Genomic DNA, 12,731 nt, shown 5'->3' with positions numbered 1-12,731 from the left:
CCGACAGTAGATCGACCTTCAATGAGTTTTCGAATTGGAAGGTAATGAGATTGGTAAACCCTTCTCCAAATATGAAGATGCAAGCACTGATGCAGAAAACAAATTTCCCATATGGGTCACAATGTCTGTTTCTGTCGAAAGGCTCAATGCAAGATGACGGCGAACTTTCTCCCAAACCGCAGTATAGTGATTCATGATTTCATGTGACGACAACTTAAACCTCAAGAGGTCGCAGACACTTAACGGAATTGCAAGTAATTTTAACATGTAATTCCTCAATAGATATTTTACAATCCATGTGTGATTCTCAGATCGTGTTGGTATTTTTGAAGTTCCAGAATGTTCCATTTGCTCCTTCAGTCGAAGCCCTAAATTATCCATTGCAAGCTCGTTCAGAAATTCCAGTCGTGTATCTATTAGTTCTGACAGCATAACAATCAATTTGGGAAATTCAGCGTACTGAACACAAGTTGTCATCCCTTATTGTATAATGGGGACAGTAGCGACGCCCCATCCAAAGCCTCAGTGTAACCAGGCAATACATAATGCAATTTTCAAGATTGTTCTCTCGCACAATATCTGGTGGATATGTCTCAACGGTCCACAAAAGCGCAGTTTTAAAGTGAAATGTGCTCAATCGGTCTCCAACTACTTTCTTAAATAACTCTTTTCTTATCATTTTCAGTGTCACATAAGCCTTTAGTTGAACGATATCCAGGTCAAACATCCATAATCTTTCGATTGTCGGAGAGGAGAATCTAAATTCTTCGTCTGAATACACTATGTCATCAATGCCAACACGCACGTCAAATTTCACTACTTTGGACTTCACGTCAAATATCATTCTGTTCTCCCGGTCTGCTGGCCCTTGCGGCACAAAAAATGTCAAGCATTTTTTTGCTAACTCCATTGTAGATGCCTTTGGCCAGTGTCTTAAACGATCAAATACAAACTTACATTCATTCATTAGATTTGTCTCAAAAGCCTTCACTAAATCTCTGTTGTCATCAGTAATAGCCGGTCCGTGCCTTGTTCTTGTTTCGTCATCTTGTCGCAGTTCACGATATTGTAAAGTTGTCTTCAGGAACATTTGGCCGTCGTGTATGGAAACGAAATCGGACGCATAACCTCCAAATACTTCATTTCTCAGAACTCGAAAAGGAATATAATCTTCTTCATAGGTGTGATCAGATTCGTTTGAACTTCGCGAAACATTTTCTTGTGGAACATAAAATCCGTATCCGAACGCATTCCAATAGTTGTCGTCCCTTCGCTCTGACTTCCGAAGATGAACATCTAGGCGTACTCCCGCGGTCACCAATAACTCTACAGTAAGATTGGTGTTTCTTCTCAACAATATGACACCCTTAGAGACACCAATATCTTCGAGGACAGTAGACAGGTGGAGAGATCGAGCTTCTTCCGCATTTGCTGTCATTCTCTATGAAAGAAGCACAGCACAATAATTGTCGAAGTTACTGAGTTAGAATTTTGTTTATGATATGAGATAAGATACAATAGATTTGATGGACTTGCTGTAGGTAAATGAATTAATACATTTAAATCAATCAATATTCATTATAATATATTGCATGCATGTACTTGATTTTGTATATATTATTAAAAATCGCAGTATATGTATTGATGTATATAATTAGCTTCTAGACGATTTATTTACTATTTTTGACCATCACAAATAGTTCCATCTTACGCAAGGGAAGTAAATTACATTTATATACTCGGCTCTATAATTTTTATTCTAGATTATCCCTCTTTGACAGTTTATTTTTAGACAGAAATTATATTAACATTAATGTTTATTCCAGTCAACTGAGTAAAGTTTAGACGACCACCAGTATTTCATTATTTGTATATAAGTGTTTGTACTTACATTAGTATCGGTTTATCCCTGCTGTAGAAAATGCAAATTTTATTTGGCTATTAAATGTGTTAAACTGTTACTTTATACGTTTTCCTGTATTTCTTTTATAGTTATATTCAATAAAAACAGAATCATCGTGTTTTGCTATTCTCAAGTATTTGTATTGATGTATATGCGCGCAACACTTATTTACTATTTCCAAATGACTTCGATTGTTCAGCTTATCAAAATCGAAAGAAGAATTTTATTTGAAATCGTCCTTCGCCTTTTTCATGCTCTTTGCTGTTATTGGTTATTTCATATGCAAGTATTCCCGTGTAGTATTGGACTAAAGTATAGAAGTAGCTATGCAGTTAAGATATATATTTGAATATGCAAAAATCCCATGCAAGTAGCAGATATTAAAAATTGGTAGAACAAGACAAAAAGGCATATCCATTAAAAAAAAACGCAAACAAACACATTTCACGGAATGAAATGGTTATATAAAAGTTTACCGCCCCCTTCATATGCCATTTAAAAATCCGTCCACTTTCGAAGATATGAATCATCAGCAAATGTCATAATGCAACGTTATTTCTAGGGTTAACGTCGATGCATCAATTGAAAACCAAGGAATATTCGACGGTGCCTTTAGTTAAGCTTGTAACTTTTAAGGAAAATTAAACCACATCACTCATCATAGACGACGTGTTACTGGGAAAGTCATATTTCTGCAAATTAAACGCACATATAAACATCGTTTTTAACCAAGAGCGTACATTTCGATCTATAGCCATGGGTAATGAAAGCTTAACACTAATTTAACGTTTTTAAAGGTTTAATACAATATGTCTTTCAAGAAATATTGAAACACCAGAGACCAGTTGAAGAAGAAAACAAAAAAGCAACAACACACAAACAACCGACATCACAAATAAACTGTATATATGCATGTATTTAAATCCAAATTTTTGGAAAAACTGTTTACAAAAAGATATAATCATTAGTACAAACGCCTACCCAGTCCAATGGTAGTTGCTCAAACAATTTTTGTTGATATGGAATGTAATTTTAAAGTGAGTTTTGTGTGATAGCTGCTCAGAGTTATCAAAAACCTACTATCTTAGAACCCAGACTATTTATAATTTTCGTGAAAGATATTCCAGAATAAGAATAAAATAGATGATTTGAAGTTATGTATGACCACCAATTACTTTTTATAATCAATTTTAAATAGTTTCAATACTTAAGATGTAGACGTCTTAAAGCCTAACGTCAACCACTGCATAGCTGAATGCCCGAAGGGCAGTTTAAAATAACATAATTGCATTCGAAACGTTTAGCACAAAATGAAACATACTGTATTATTAATCACAATATCGTTTTGCAGTCATAGATTTATTACTTTTTACGAACATAAATTTGTTAGATATGTTTTTCTTAGAAAGTATACCAAGATAAAATCAATGCATTAAACTAAACGAAAAAAAACAACAACAAAACAGTATGATTACTTAATGGAAGATAAAATAAAAAGAATCTTATTAAGATCAAAGTCAGTATGGATTGAAGGGGCCGAAAAGAATACAAAATATTTTGCTAATTTGGAGAAAAAAAGGGATGAAAAAAACAACCAAAACGAAGTTCTAAAACATATTGCAGGTTATTACGAAATTTGTATAAAGCATATCACAAAAACGATGTTTCAGAACATCCTTCCTTTTTCCACAATGAATGCAATAAAATTGATAACGACAACCCAAACAATTTAAACGTACAACTATCAGAATACGAATGTGAGACTGCCCTAAAAGAAATGAATAATAATAAAAGTCCTGGGTCAGATGGTTTATCAATAAGATTTTCTGGAACGAGATAAAACCTTTTTTACTAAATTCTCTAAACTTCTCTCGTGACAATAATTGCCTAACATATCTACAACAACAAAGCATTATTACACTTCTACCAAAAAAGGGAACGATACATTATCCTTAAAAAACTGGAGACCCGACTCCTTAATGTTGACTATAAAATCGCCTCAAAAAGCGTAGTAAATAGAATAAAAAGCCTTTTAGACAACATTATAAACAATGCGCAAACTGGCTTCCTGAAAGGTCGATATATCGGTGAAAATGTTAGACTATTAGAAGAGGTGATGCATAATAACCCTGGTTTAATTTTCTTCTCAGATTTTAATAAAGCTGTCGACAACTTAGACCACGCCTTTATATTCAAATGCCTTCATCACTTTGACTTCAATGACTAGATTATTAATTGGGTCAGACTATTCTATAACAATGCAAAGTCACACATAACTAATACTTCTCAGAACTGTTCCAAATTAGAAGAGGTTTTCGACATTATATATTTATAATTTGCATTGAAATTTTACCAATCGCAATACACAATGATCAAAACATAAATGGGATAAAAATAGGACATACAGAAAGAAAAAAGACACTTTTTGCTGACGACGCTTGTTGTCTTACAAATGTTCACAAGCAAGTTTTGAAAAACTTATTTCAACGTTCGATAATTTTGGACAAATATCCGGCCTTACACTAAATAGAAGAAATGTACCATTTTGCGTTTAGGGTCTCTAAGTGATACTGAAAATGAATTTTGGTCGCCGTGGTGTAATGGATATGGTGTCCGCCTAGCGACCGGGAGGTCACGGGTTCGATCCCCACCGTGAGAGCGTTCTTTAGATTTCCCCCAAAGACACCAAGTACTGGTTCTAGGCCAAGGAAACGGACTCGAGAGCGTTTATATAAGCCTTAGGCATTTGATGCAATAGAGCTTAAATAAATAGGTTTAAACTAAATGAATTTTGCAAAAAGAAACAATTAAATTTGAGCTCATCCCAAGCGACATCACTAGGTATAAAATTTCTGTAATAATCCCAACGAAACTATAGCATGTAATATAATAAATAAAATCCAACCAATCAAACATTCCCTTAACTCTTGGAAAAAATGGAATCTTTCATTGATAGGCAAAATCACTGTAATAAAAACATTTGCGTTACCAAAGCTTGTGTATCCTCTAACCGTTCTCCAAAATGCAACCTTACATGTAACAAGCCAACTGAAAACAACATTTTTTAATTTTCTTTGGGACGGAAAGCCCGAAAAAATTGCAAGGAATCAAATAATACAGGAATATAACGAAGGCGGATAAAAAATGCATGATGTTGATTGTTTAGATGCATTAAAAGCTAGTTGGGTAAAACGTTTCATCCACGAAAAAGATTCATTGATAATTAAATTATATAGCTCGATGCTTAAACCGGATGGAGGAAACATAGTTTTCAAATGCAATTTAAAACGGAAAGATGTTATCAACCTCAAAGTACCGTCAATATTTTTGCAATAGATCTTGGAAGCCTGGTCTAAAACAACATATAACGAAAATATAGATATCATTTTAAAACAAATACTTTGGAACAATTTGCACATACAATGTAACAAACAAATGTTCTATTTTAAAGAATGGCATAACAGAGGCATACAATTTGTAGAGCGTATTTACGATTTTCAAAATAAAAGATTTTATTCATTTCAAAAACCTAGAATTATATTATATTAACACACATAAGGTATTAAACTTTTACTCACTCGTAAAGAGCACCCCCGTAGAATGGAAACATTCTCTTCCACCCGGTTAAATATCATATACAACACCGGAATACTTTGTTGATAATGTAACCGTTAAGACTTAAATATGCAAAATAGTGTACAAACGTCTTCTAAACGCAAATAAACCTACAAAAATTAAATGTGTAACAAAGTGGAAAGAACTTCTTAATACAAATACAATTGACACGACACAACTCTTCTGTCAAGCCTCATTACTTACTTTAGATACTAAACTCAGAACTTTCCAGTACAAATACATCACACAAATTATACCAAATACTTCCTATCTGTTTAAGTGTAAACTCGTAGAGTCGAACATGTGCGATTTATGTTCGGCAAATACCGATTCTACAAAACACATGTTTTGGGAATGCAATAAAGTTCAACATTTCTGGTCGGAAGTAACACTCATGATACAAAACAAATTTGCTTTGGAACATAACACACACACTACCGTTGAGATAATTTCCCTTTATAATCTTAAGTTCACAAAGGTACAAAAAATAATGCAATTAATTGTATCATTCTTTTAGCCAAATACTGTATCTTTAAATGTAAATGCGAAAGCATCGCACCAATATTCCCACAATATATGAGCTACTTAACCCATAGGCTAAAATTAGAGGAAACAATATCACACATAAAACACACATATGAATGGTTTAGTCAACGATGGTGCACATTCTTAGAAAATACAGCCGTATGAACACGCCAATCTCTTCTTATTACAATACGTTTAATAGACTTTTAATAGAATCTAGACCGCCTACCTCTTTCTTCTCTTTCTACTCTCCACCACAGAATATTCTGAAACTATATTTCTTTCAGTTACATTTGTTAGAGCTTAAATGGTCAAACCTCTATAATAGTTTGTATGAGTGTAAAATGTATGTTTTCAGAAATAAAATGTTATGAAAAAAAGTAACGTATGCAACGATCTCCTAAAGTGCTGTTACCGCATTAGATATGGTTGATGCCAATCCATTACCACCGCATAGTAGAGTAAAGATCGGTTACCAGGATAGACATCGGCAAGCAAAACAAATCCCTATATGGCTAATAAAACTGGTTAAAACAGGTTTATTTGTGAACACGATAACAATCAGGATTTGATGCTTGAACGCTTAAACAGTTGACCGTACAATGACCTATCCAATAATCATGTTATGATTGGCATATTTATTACCACTGAAAACCTGCTTAAACGATGGTTTTCGTCGGTAACAACGGTTCTTTACGAATTAAATTACCAGTAAATAAATTTATCTTCACGTTAAGAGTACCTGTGATCTCCAACTTTGACCACTTGATATAAAACTTTATATGCGTCATTTTGTTCTCCATAGTGACCATCTTTCCAATTTGCAATGTTGTAAATCAAAGCGTTCTCTAGATATCGAACCATGTATATTGACTATAACAATAAATCCAGATTTGGTTGCTTATATTGTATTCTGCTAAAATTAAAACGGTGACACATGATTACAAGAAATTAGATTGTTTAAATATGAAATTATTGATGGAAATGGAAATGCTTAAACCTGTATAAAGTGAAACATGTCAGAGAATATCATACACACATAACTTGAACTTTGATGAGCATATCGATTACTTTGTGAACATAATAATATGCCTTATTAAGGGAAAAAAAAGTTTCACTGTCATATGTTTTTCTCTGACAATGTGCAAATAATGCCGTCACATCTTGGGTTTTATTCGCAACCATACAATTTGTATTTATTAGAATTAAGATTTTTTTATGTTTTAATAAGAATTGTCAAAACATGTGATAAACTTTAAATATCAGTAATGATAATTATAATAATCCCTGTTTTAGATTTTAAAAAATATTTCATAATACCTAAACTAGATTTTCTTTTAAGACAATGAAAAAGGACATTTTCTAAGACTTTATTCTGCTTTATTTAAGATAATTATATATTTTATTGAGCAACGCAGAAAAGTAATCAAAGCGCTGAAGGCGTTGAAGGCCTGGGGCTAGATTTAGTGTGACGTAAAGTGCATTTAGGATGTATTGTACGCACTTCTACCTTCGTCCGAATTTATTCGTATTGGTCCTAGCGGTTGAGTGCAGAAGCTCAGAGACTGTAAGAAAAGACAATATTTGTGTATACACTACGGTGTATATAGACGGTGGAGGACGACACGATACTGGTGGTGGGTACGATAACCTTTTGTTCAACTCTACAGATCTGCTAGAGGCGGTGAAGATATACAACAACAACAACAACATGGCCGCATAAAACTGTTATTGTTGGCGTCAAATAAATCACTTACAATAGCCTAAAATAGCTTCTTATTACATAATTAACAGATCAGGAAAACACTCATACTTCCTTGTAATGTGTATACAAAAGAAAATTCACTTACCCTGATAAAGAACAGTGTACAGATTGTGTATTTTGTCTCACGTAGAACTTTTCGCGCTCGATTTGGGCGCTCGATCTGCGCAGTGAAATACCATATCCGGTTACTTCGTTTTTTTTTATTTCCGAGAATGGCCGTGAATGTTTTTTTTTTTTCATCTCTTTTTTTCTGGAATGTCGTGTTAACGCAAAATAAAATTATTTTTTTTTAAATATGTTTATATATACCAAATATAATGTCTTAAAAAATGTCTCAGAAAAAAATTCTTCTTACTGCTTCCGCAAACACTCGTATCTTTCCGGCCTAGACCGTCAAGTGAGGAACTTATTCTCGCATGAATATGTATACAATTGTCGCAGCCAATGCTTAGCAATTTTGCTCCAATAATATATTTTGTTTTACACGTTTTATAACACTGTCATGTTATATAGTGATGTTCTGTATTTACAAGGCGGGTTATTGAGATCTGCGAAGAACTACTTTTATTGCTCATGAATTAAGTGGTAAGTCGGAGTTTTGGGAATTTGGATTTCGGCAGCCAGCCAAAGGCTCAAAAATTGATATCATTACTAAGGTCTTGGGGCTACGCCCCAGGCCAAAAATGGGACAATGACATTTTTGCCATTTAAACAAACACCATTCAAAAATCACAAGCGATTCTGTAGTTCACAAAAAAGGTATACGTTCGTCAACCGATTTTGTAAATGAAATGAAAACACGAACGAAACATTTAATACAAGAAAGACTGGTGGAAAAAAAACTGAAAAAATAGATAGAAACATTAGAAATCTCGTCACAAAGAGTGTTCTGTGTAGGAAGCAATTGACACATTTATCATAAAGAATAGGAAAATACAAACAACACCAAAACAAAAACTGATTCAAACAGGAGCACCACATTGGACCGGTAAATCCAAAAGCATTGGAGGTTTAAACAAGTTTATAGACATACCGAACATCTCACTTAGCGCATAATTAATAACAGAACACATATATGTAAATGCATTTACCTAATAACATGGTAATTCAATTGATATAGTTATTCAAGAGAATACCTATCAGTTGAATTACAATTTAATTCTTTGACGGTTGAAAATTCAACACAGCAACATAATTAAAACTCTTTGGATCAGTATGTATCAACTAAGTTCCTTCTTGTTGACGAGAGATCAGAATCCATAATCATATAATGCCGATTTTAGGTAAACTTAATTTTACAAGGGAAGAAGCCGTAAAGGTTAATATTTAATAATATTGAAAGCAGTTGTTTAATATAAATATCAACTGATCCTGACTTCTTTTACGTAAGCTGACCAAAAATGAAAACAGGGTTTGACGTGCCGTTTATACTATTTGTTCGTTTTAACATGAATCAAATTATTTATGTAAATCTTTTGAGACCGAGTGCGGGAGAGTCTGAGGGATACATTATGGTTTATTAGTTTTATATGTATTACATTTTATTTTGATAATAGTTCATCATAACCAGCATGTGCCAGCGTGCAACGCTATCCCTGTGACGCAACTCTACAACAATGTATAACAATCACAGGCGCGTTTGAGGTCGCCTTCAAGCTCGTAACAGTTTTCAAATGAGATTCAATGATGTTTCCAGATGCCTTTTCATCACTGGGTGCTCCACCGCTCATGTCTTCCGAAAATGAACAATTCGTTATCGTTACCATCTTGACGCACCTGAGCGGTCAACAATAGCTCTACTGTAAGATGGGGGTTTCTTCTCAACAATATGACACTCTTGGAGACACCAATATTCTCGAGGACAATAGACAGGTTACAATATAAAAACTGCATATTATGAATTTTGTAGATATTTTTGGGAAAAAAAACGCGTGTATAGTTGTTGATGTACATAAATAGCTACTTTACCTATTTGATTCATTTACTTTTTACCGTGACAAATATTTTCCATTAACGCAAGTGTATTAATTTATAATTATATTGTCGGTTCTCTTACTTATACCCTGGATTATCCTTCTTTGCTTGTTTCTTTTAAGACAGAAATTACATTAATGTTTAAGTTTATTACATTCAACTGAGTAAAGTTTAGACGATTAACAGCATTTCATTATATTTGTATATACGTGTTTGTACTTAAATTTCCATCGATAAATCACTGCAAAAGAAAATGCCTATTTGATTTGCCTATTAAAAGTGTTAAATTTGTGTTGATCGTACAATTTTAACGCTTTAATTGTTTATAAAGAAATCCTTTATTTAATGCATTTTTGCGTATTTGTTTTATAGTTATATTCTATTAGTAAAGATGAAGCATTTGTTGTTTTTCTTAGATAACGTATGCGCTTGACACGTATTTACTATTTTCCTTCGGCTCAAATTGATCAGTCAGGCCATCAAAATCGAAAGTAGAAATCTTATTGAACCCTTCGCCGTTTACATCGTGTTTCTGTTATTTTTTTAGTTCATATGCGTGTGTTTCCATGTCGTATAGGACTAGCGCACGGAAAGAAGCTAATGAAGTTAAGATCAATATTTCAATATGCAAACAAGGCATGCAAGTGGAAGTTAAGCGCATTGGTCGAAAAAGACAAACAGGTCTAACTAAATTTTTACATAAACACTTCTCACGGAATTTAGTTTACATTATACATACGATAAATATGGATTTGTTTAAAGTGTCTGAATTTTACAATTGATAAAGAATGGCAAACATTATACATGCAGATCTATACACGTAAAATACCGATGGCACATGTACGACCACGTCTATATTAATATTTTTTTCGTGTTCCACTTCCTTCAATATTGTATCAATAAATTTAATAACATTAAAAGTTGACGTTATAACATTAATGACAACATATCTGCAATGACATAAATGACAAAATACGTGTTTAAATTTGAACATCGGCGGACCATACGGATCATGTCTTAATAAGTAATGCATGTTCATTCAAGATTGTGAGAAAATATAAATATAGGAATGACGTGGCCATACACGGCAATAGCTCTATTATTTCTTCGTTTAATGACTCATCAATTGTCAATTAGTAAATAATTAACATCAATCAATATGTGTAATAAAAGGGCGTACTCGAGATGCAAACAATTGCCGATGTTGTCTACAATAATAACGAGTGTCGCACTTAACCTTTAATTGGTAATTACAGACGTGTTAATCAATTATGGTATATTCTCAACAACAGAAATAGATAACACCAATCAGTAAGTGTCATAAAATAGGCGTATTCGAGATGTAAATCTACGAGTCAATAATGCGAGTGTTATACCCGTATTGACATTTTAAAATATACGTTTAACTGCTTACTTTTAATAACATGTATTAAATAGGTATAAAAACGTGTTATATAAAGATACATAGATAAAACATGTGTTGTTTGCATTTATTTTTTAAGTCAGAAACACATGCGTATTTTTTTGTAAAATATTTAAGTGATGTAAGAAATTTTAGTAAACGTTGTCACCAAGCTGCATCTTTTAATTTAATAAGTATTAATGTCCAATTTTATAAAAAATACATTTTATCCATGAAAGTGCATGTTTGCGTGATGCCTATTGTTAAAATGAATAATTGATAAAACAATTTAAATGAGTTACACATCCTAGAATATTAATTACTTTATTGATTAAGCATAAACACAAATGTTTCATTACCCGTTTTTTAACAGATGTATAGTATCACAGCATACTAACCAGTGTAATATTTCGTGTATTAAAATAATCTACATGGCGTTGAGACATATGGTCCATATGGTCCGCAAATCTGGGCCGTATTATCCGCAAACCTGGACCGTATGGTCTACGATTCTGGGCCGTATGGGCTGGACCGTATGGTCCATGGTCCGTTTAGTCCGTATACCATGTACGAGTATATGAGATAACTTGCATACCGAAAAAGAGTGTTGACAGATAAATCTTTGATTCCATATCAATACTATTACATCGATTTTAGTCAACTTTTATATTTGAATTTGAAAAAAACTGTTATCCTGTACTTTGACAAAACGTTAATGCATAACCGTTTATAAGCCCATTAGCAGTTTCACCGTAATTGATAACAGGTTTGGTTTATGTGGGTCATGTCTGTTCGGCCGTGCGTCTATTCCTTTATCCTCAAAACTGGATTCAATTCCTCGAACAAAAACCTGAAAATATTTAGAGGAAACTTGGTTCCGAACGCAATCCAAAAGTTGTCGTCCCTGAACAAATCGTTATCTTCACCATTATCTAGACGTATTTGCGCGGTTAACAATAATTCGTCTGTAAGATGGGTGTTTCTTTTCAACAATATGACATTATTGGAGACACCAATATCCTCGAAGACCAGTCGAGAGATTGAGTTTCTTCCTAGTTTGCTTGTTTAATCTTAAATCAAACACTTTCATTTCATTTCAATAAGTCCCCATGAAAGGAATGTACTCTTTTTCACCGTACGGCGTTGCTTGCAATTACCTGTTTATATATAAGTTTAACATCCTTCATATGATTTAAACAATCTTTCTACTTTCGAAGATAAGAATCATGAGCAAATTCCATAATGAAACGTTATTTCTCTCGAAAAATGTTAACGCATATATGAAATACTAGTAATAAATTGTGACCTTGATATATATTTAGCACAAACAGCAAATCATTTGATACTCTTGTGGCATCTGTATTAAACTCTTCCTCCGAGATACGGAGAAATACTCATCCAAACTTATAAACATATTACATATCTTAGCGAGGCAAGATTTAAACACGCGATTTAGATAAAACTGTTTTGAATATAACTATTTTAGTTTTGATTTATTGACAAATTGCATGCACAGAAAAGAAGTACATATGTTACGCATAAAACAT

This window comes from Dreissena polymorpha, chromosome 12 (assembly GCF_020536995.1).
Source record: "Dreissena polymorpha isolate Duluth1 chromosome 12, UMN_Dpol_1.0, whole genome shotgun sequence".
Taxonomy (NCBI): domain Eukaryota; kingdom Metazoa; phylum Mollusca; class Bivalvia; order Myida; family Dreissenidae; genus Dreissena; species Dreissena polymorpha.
This window is presented reverse-complemented; position numbering follows the sequence as displayed.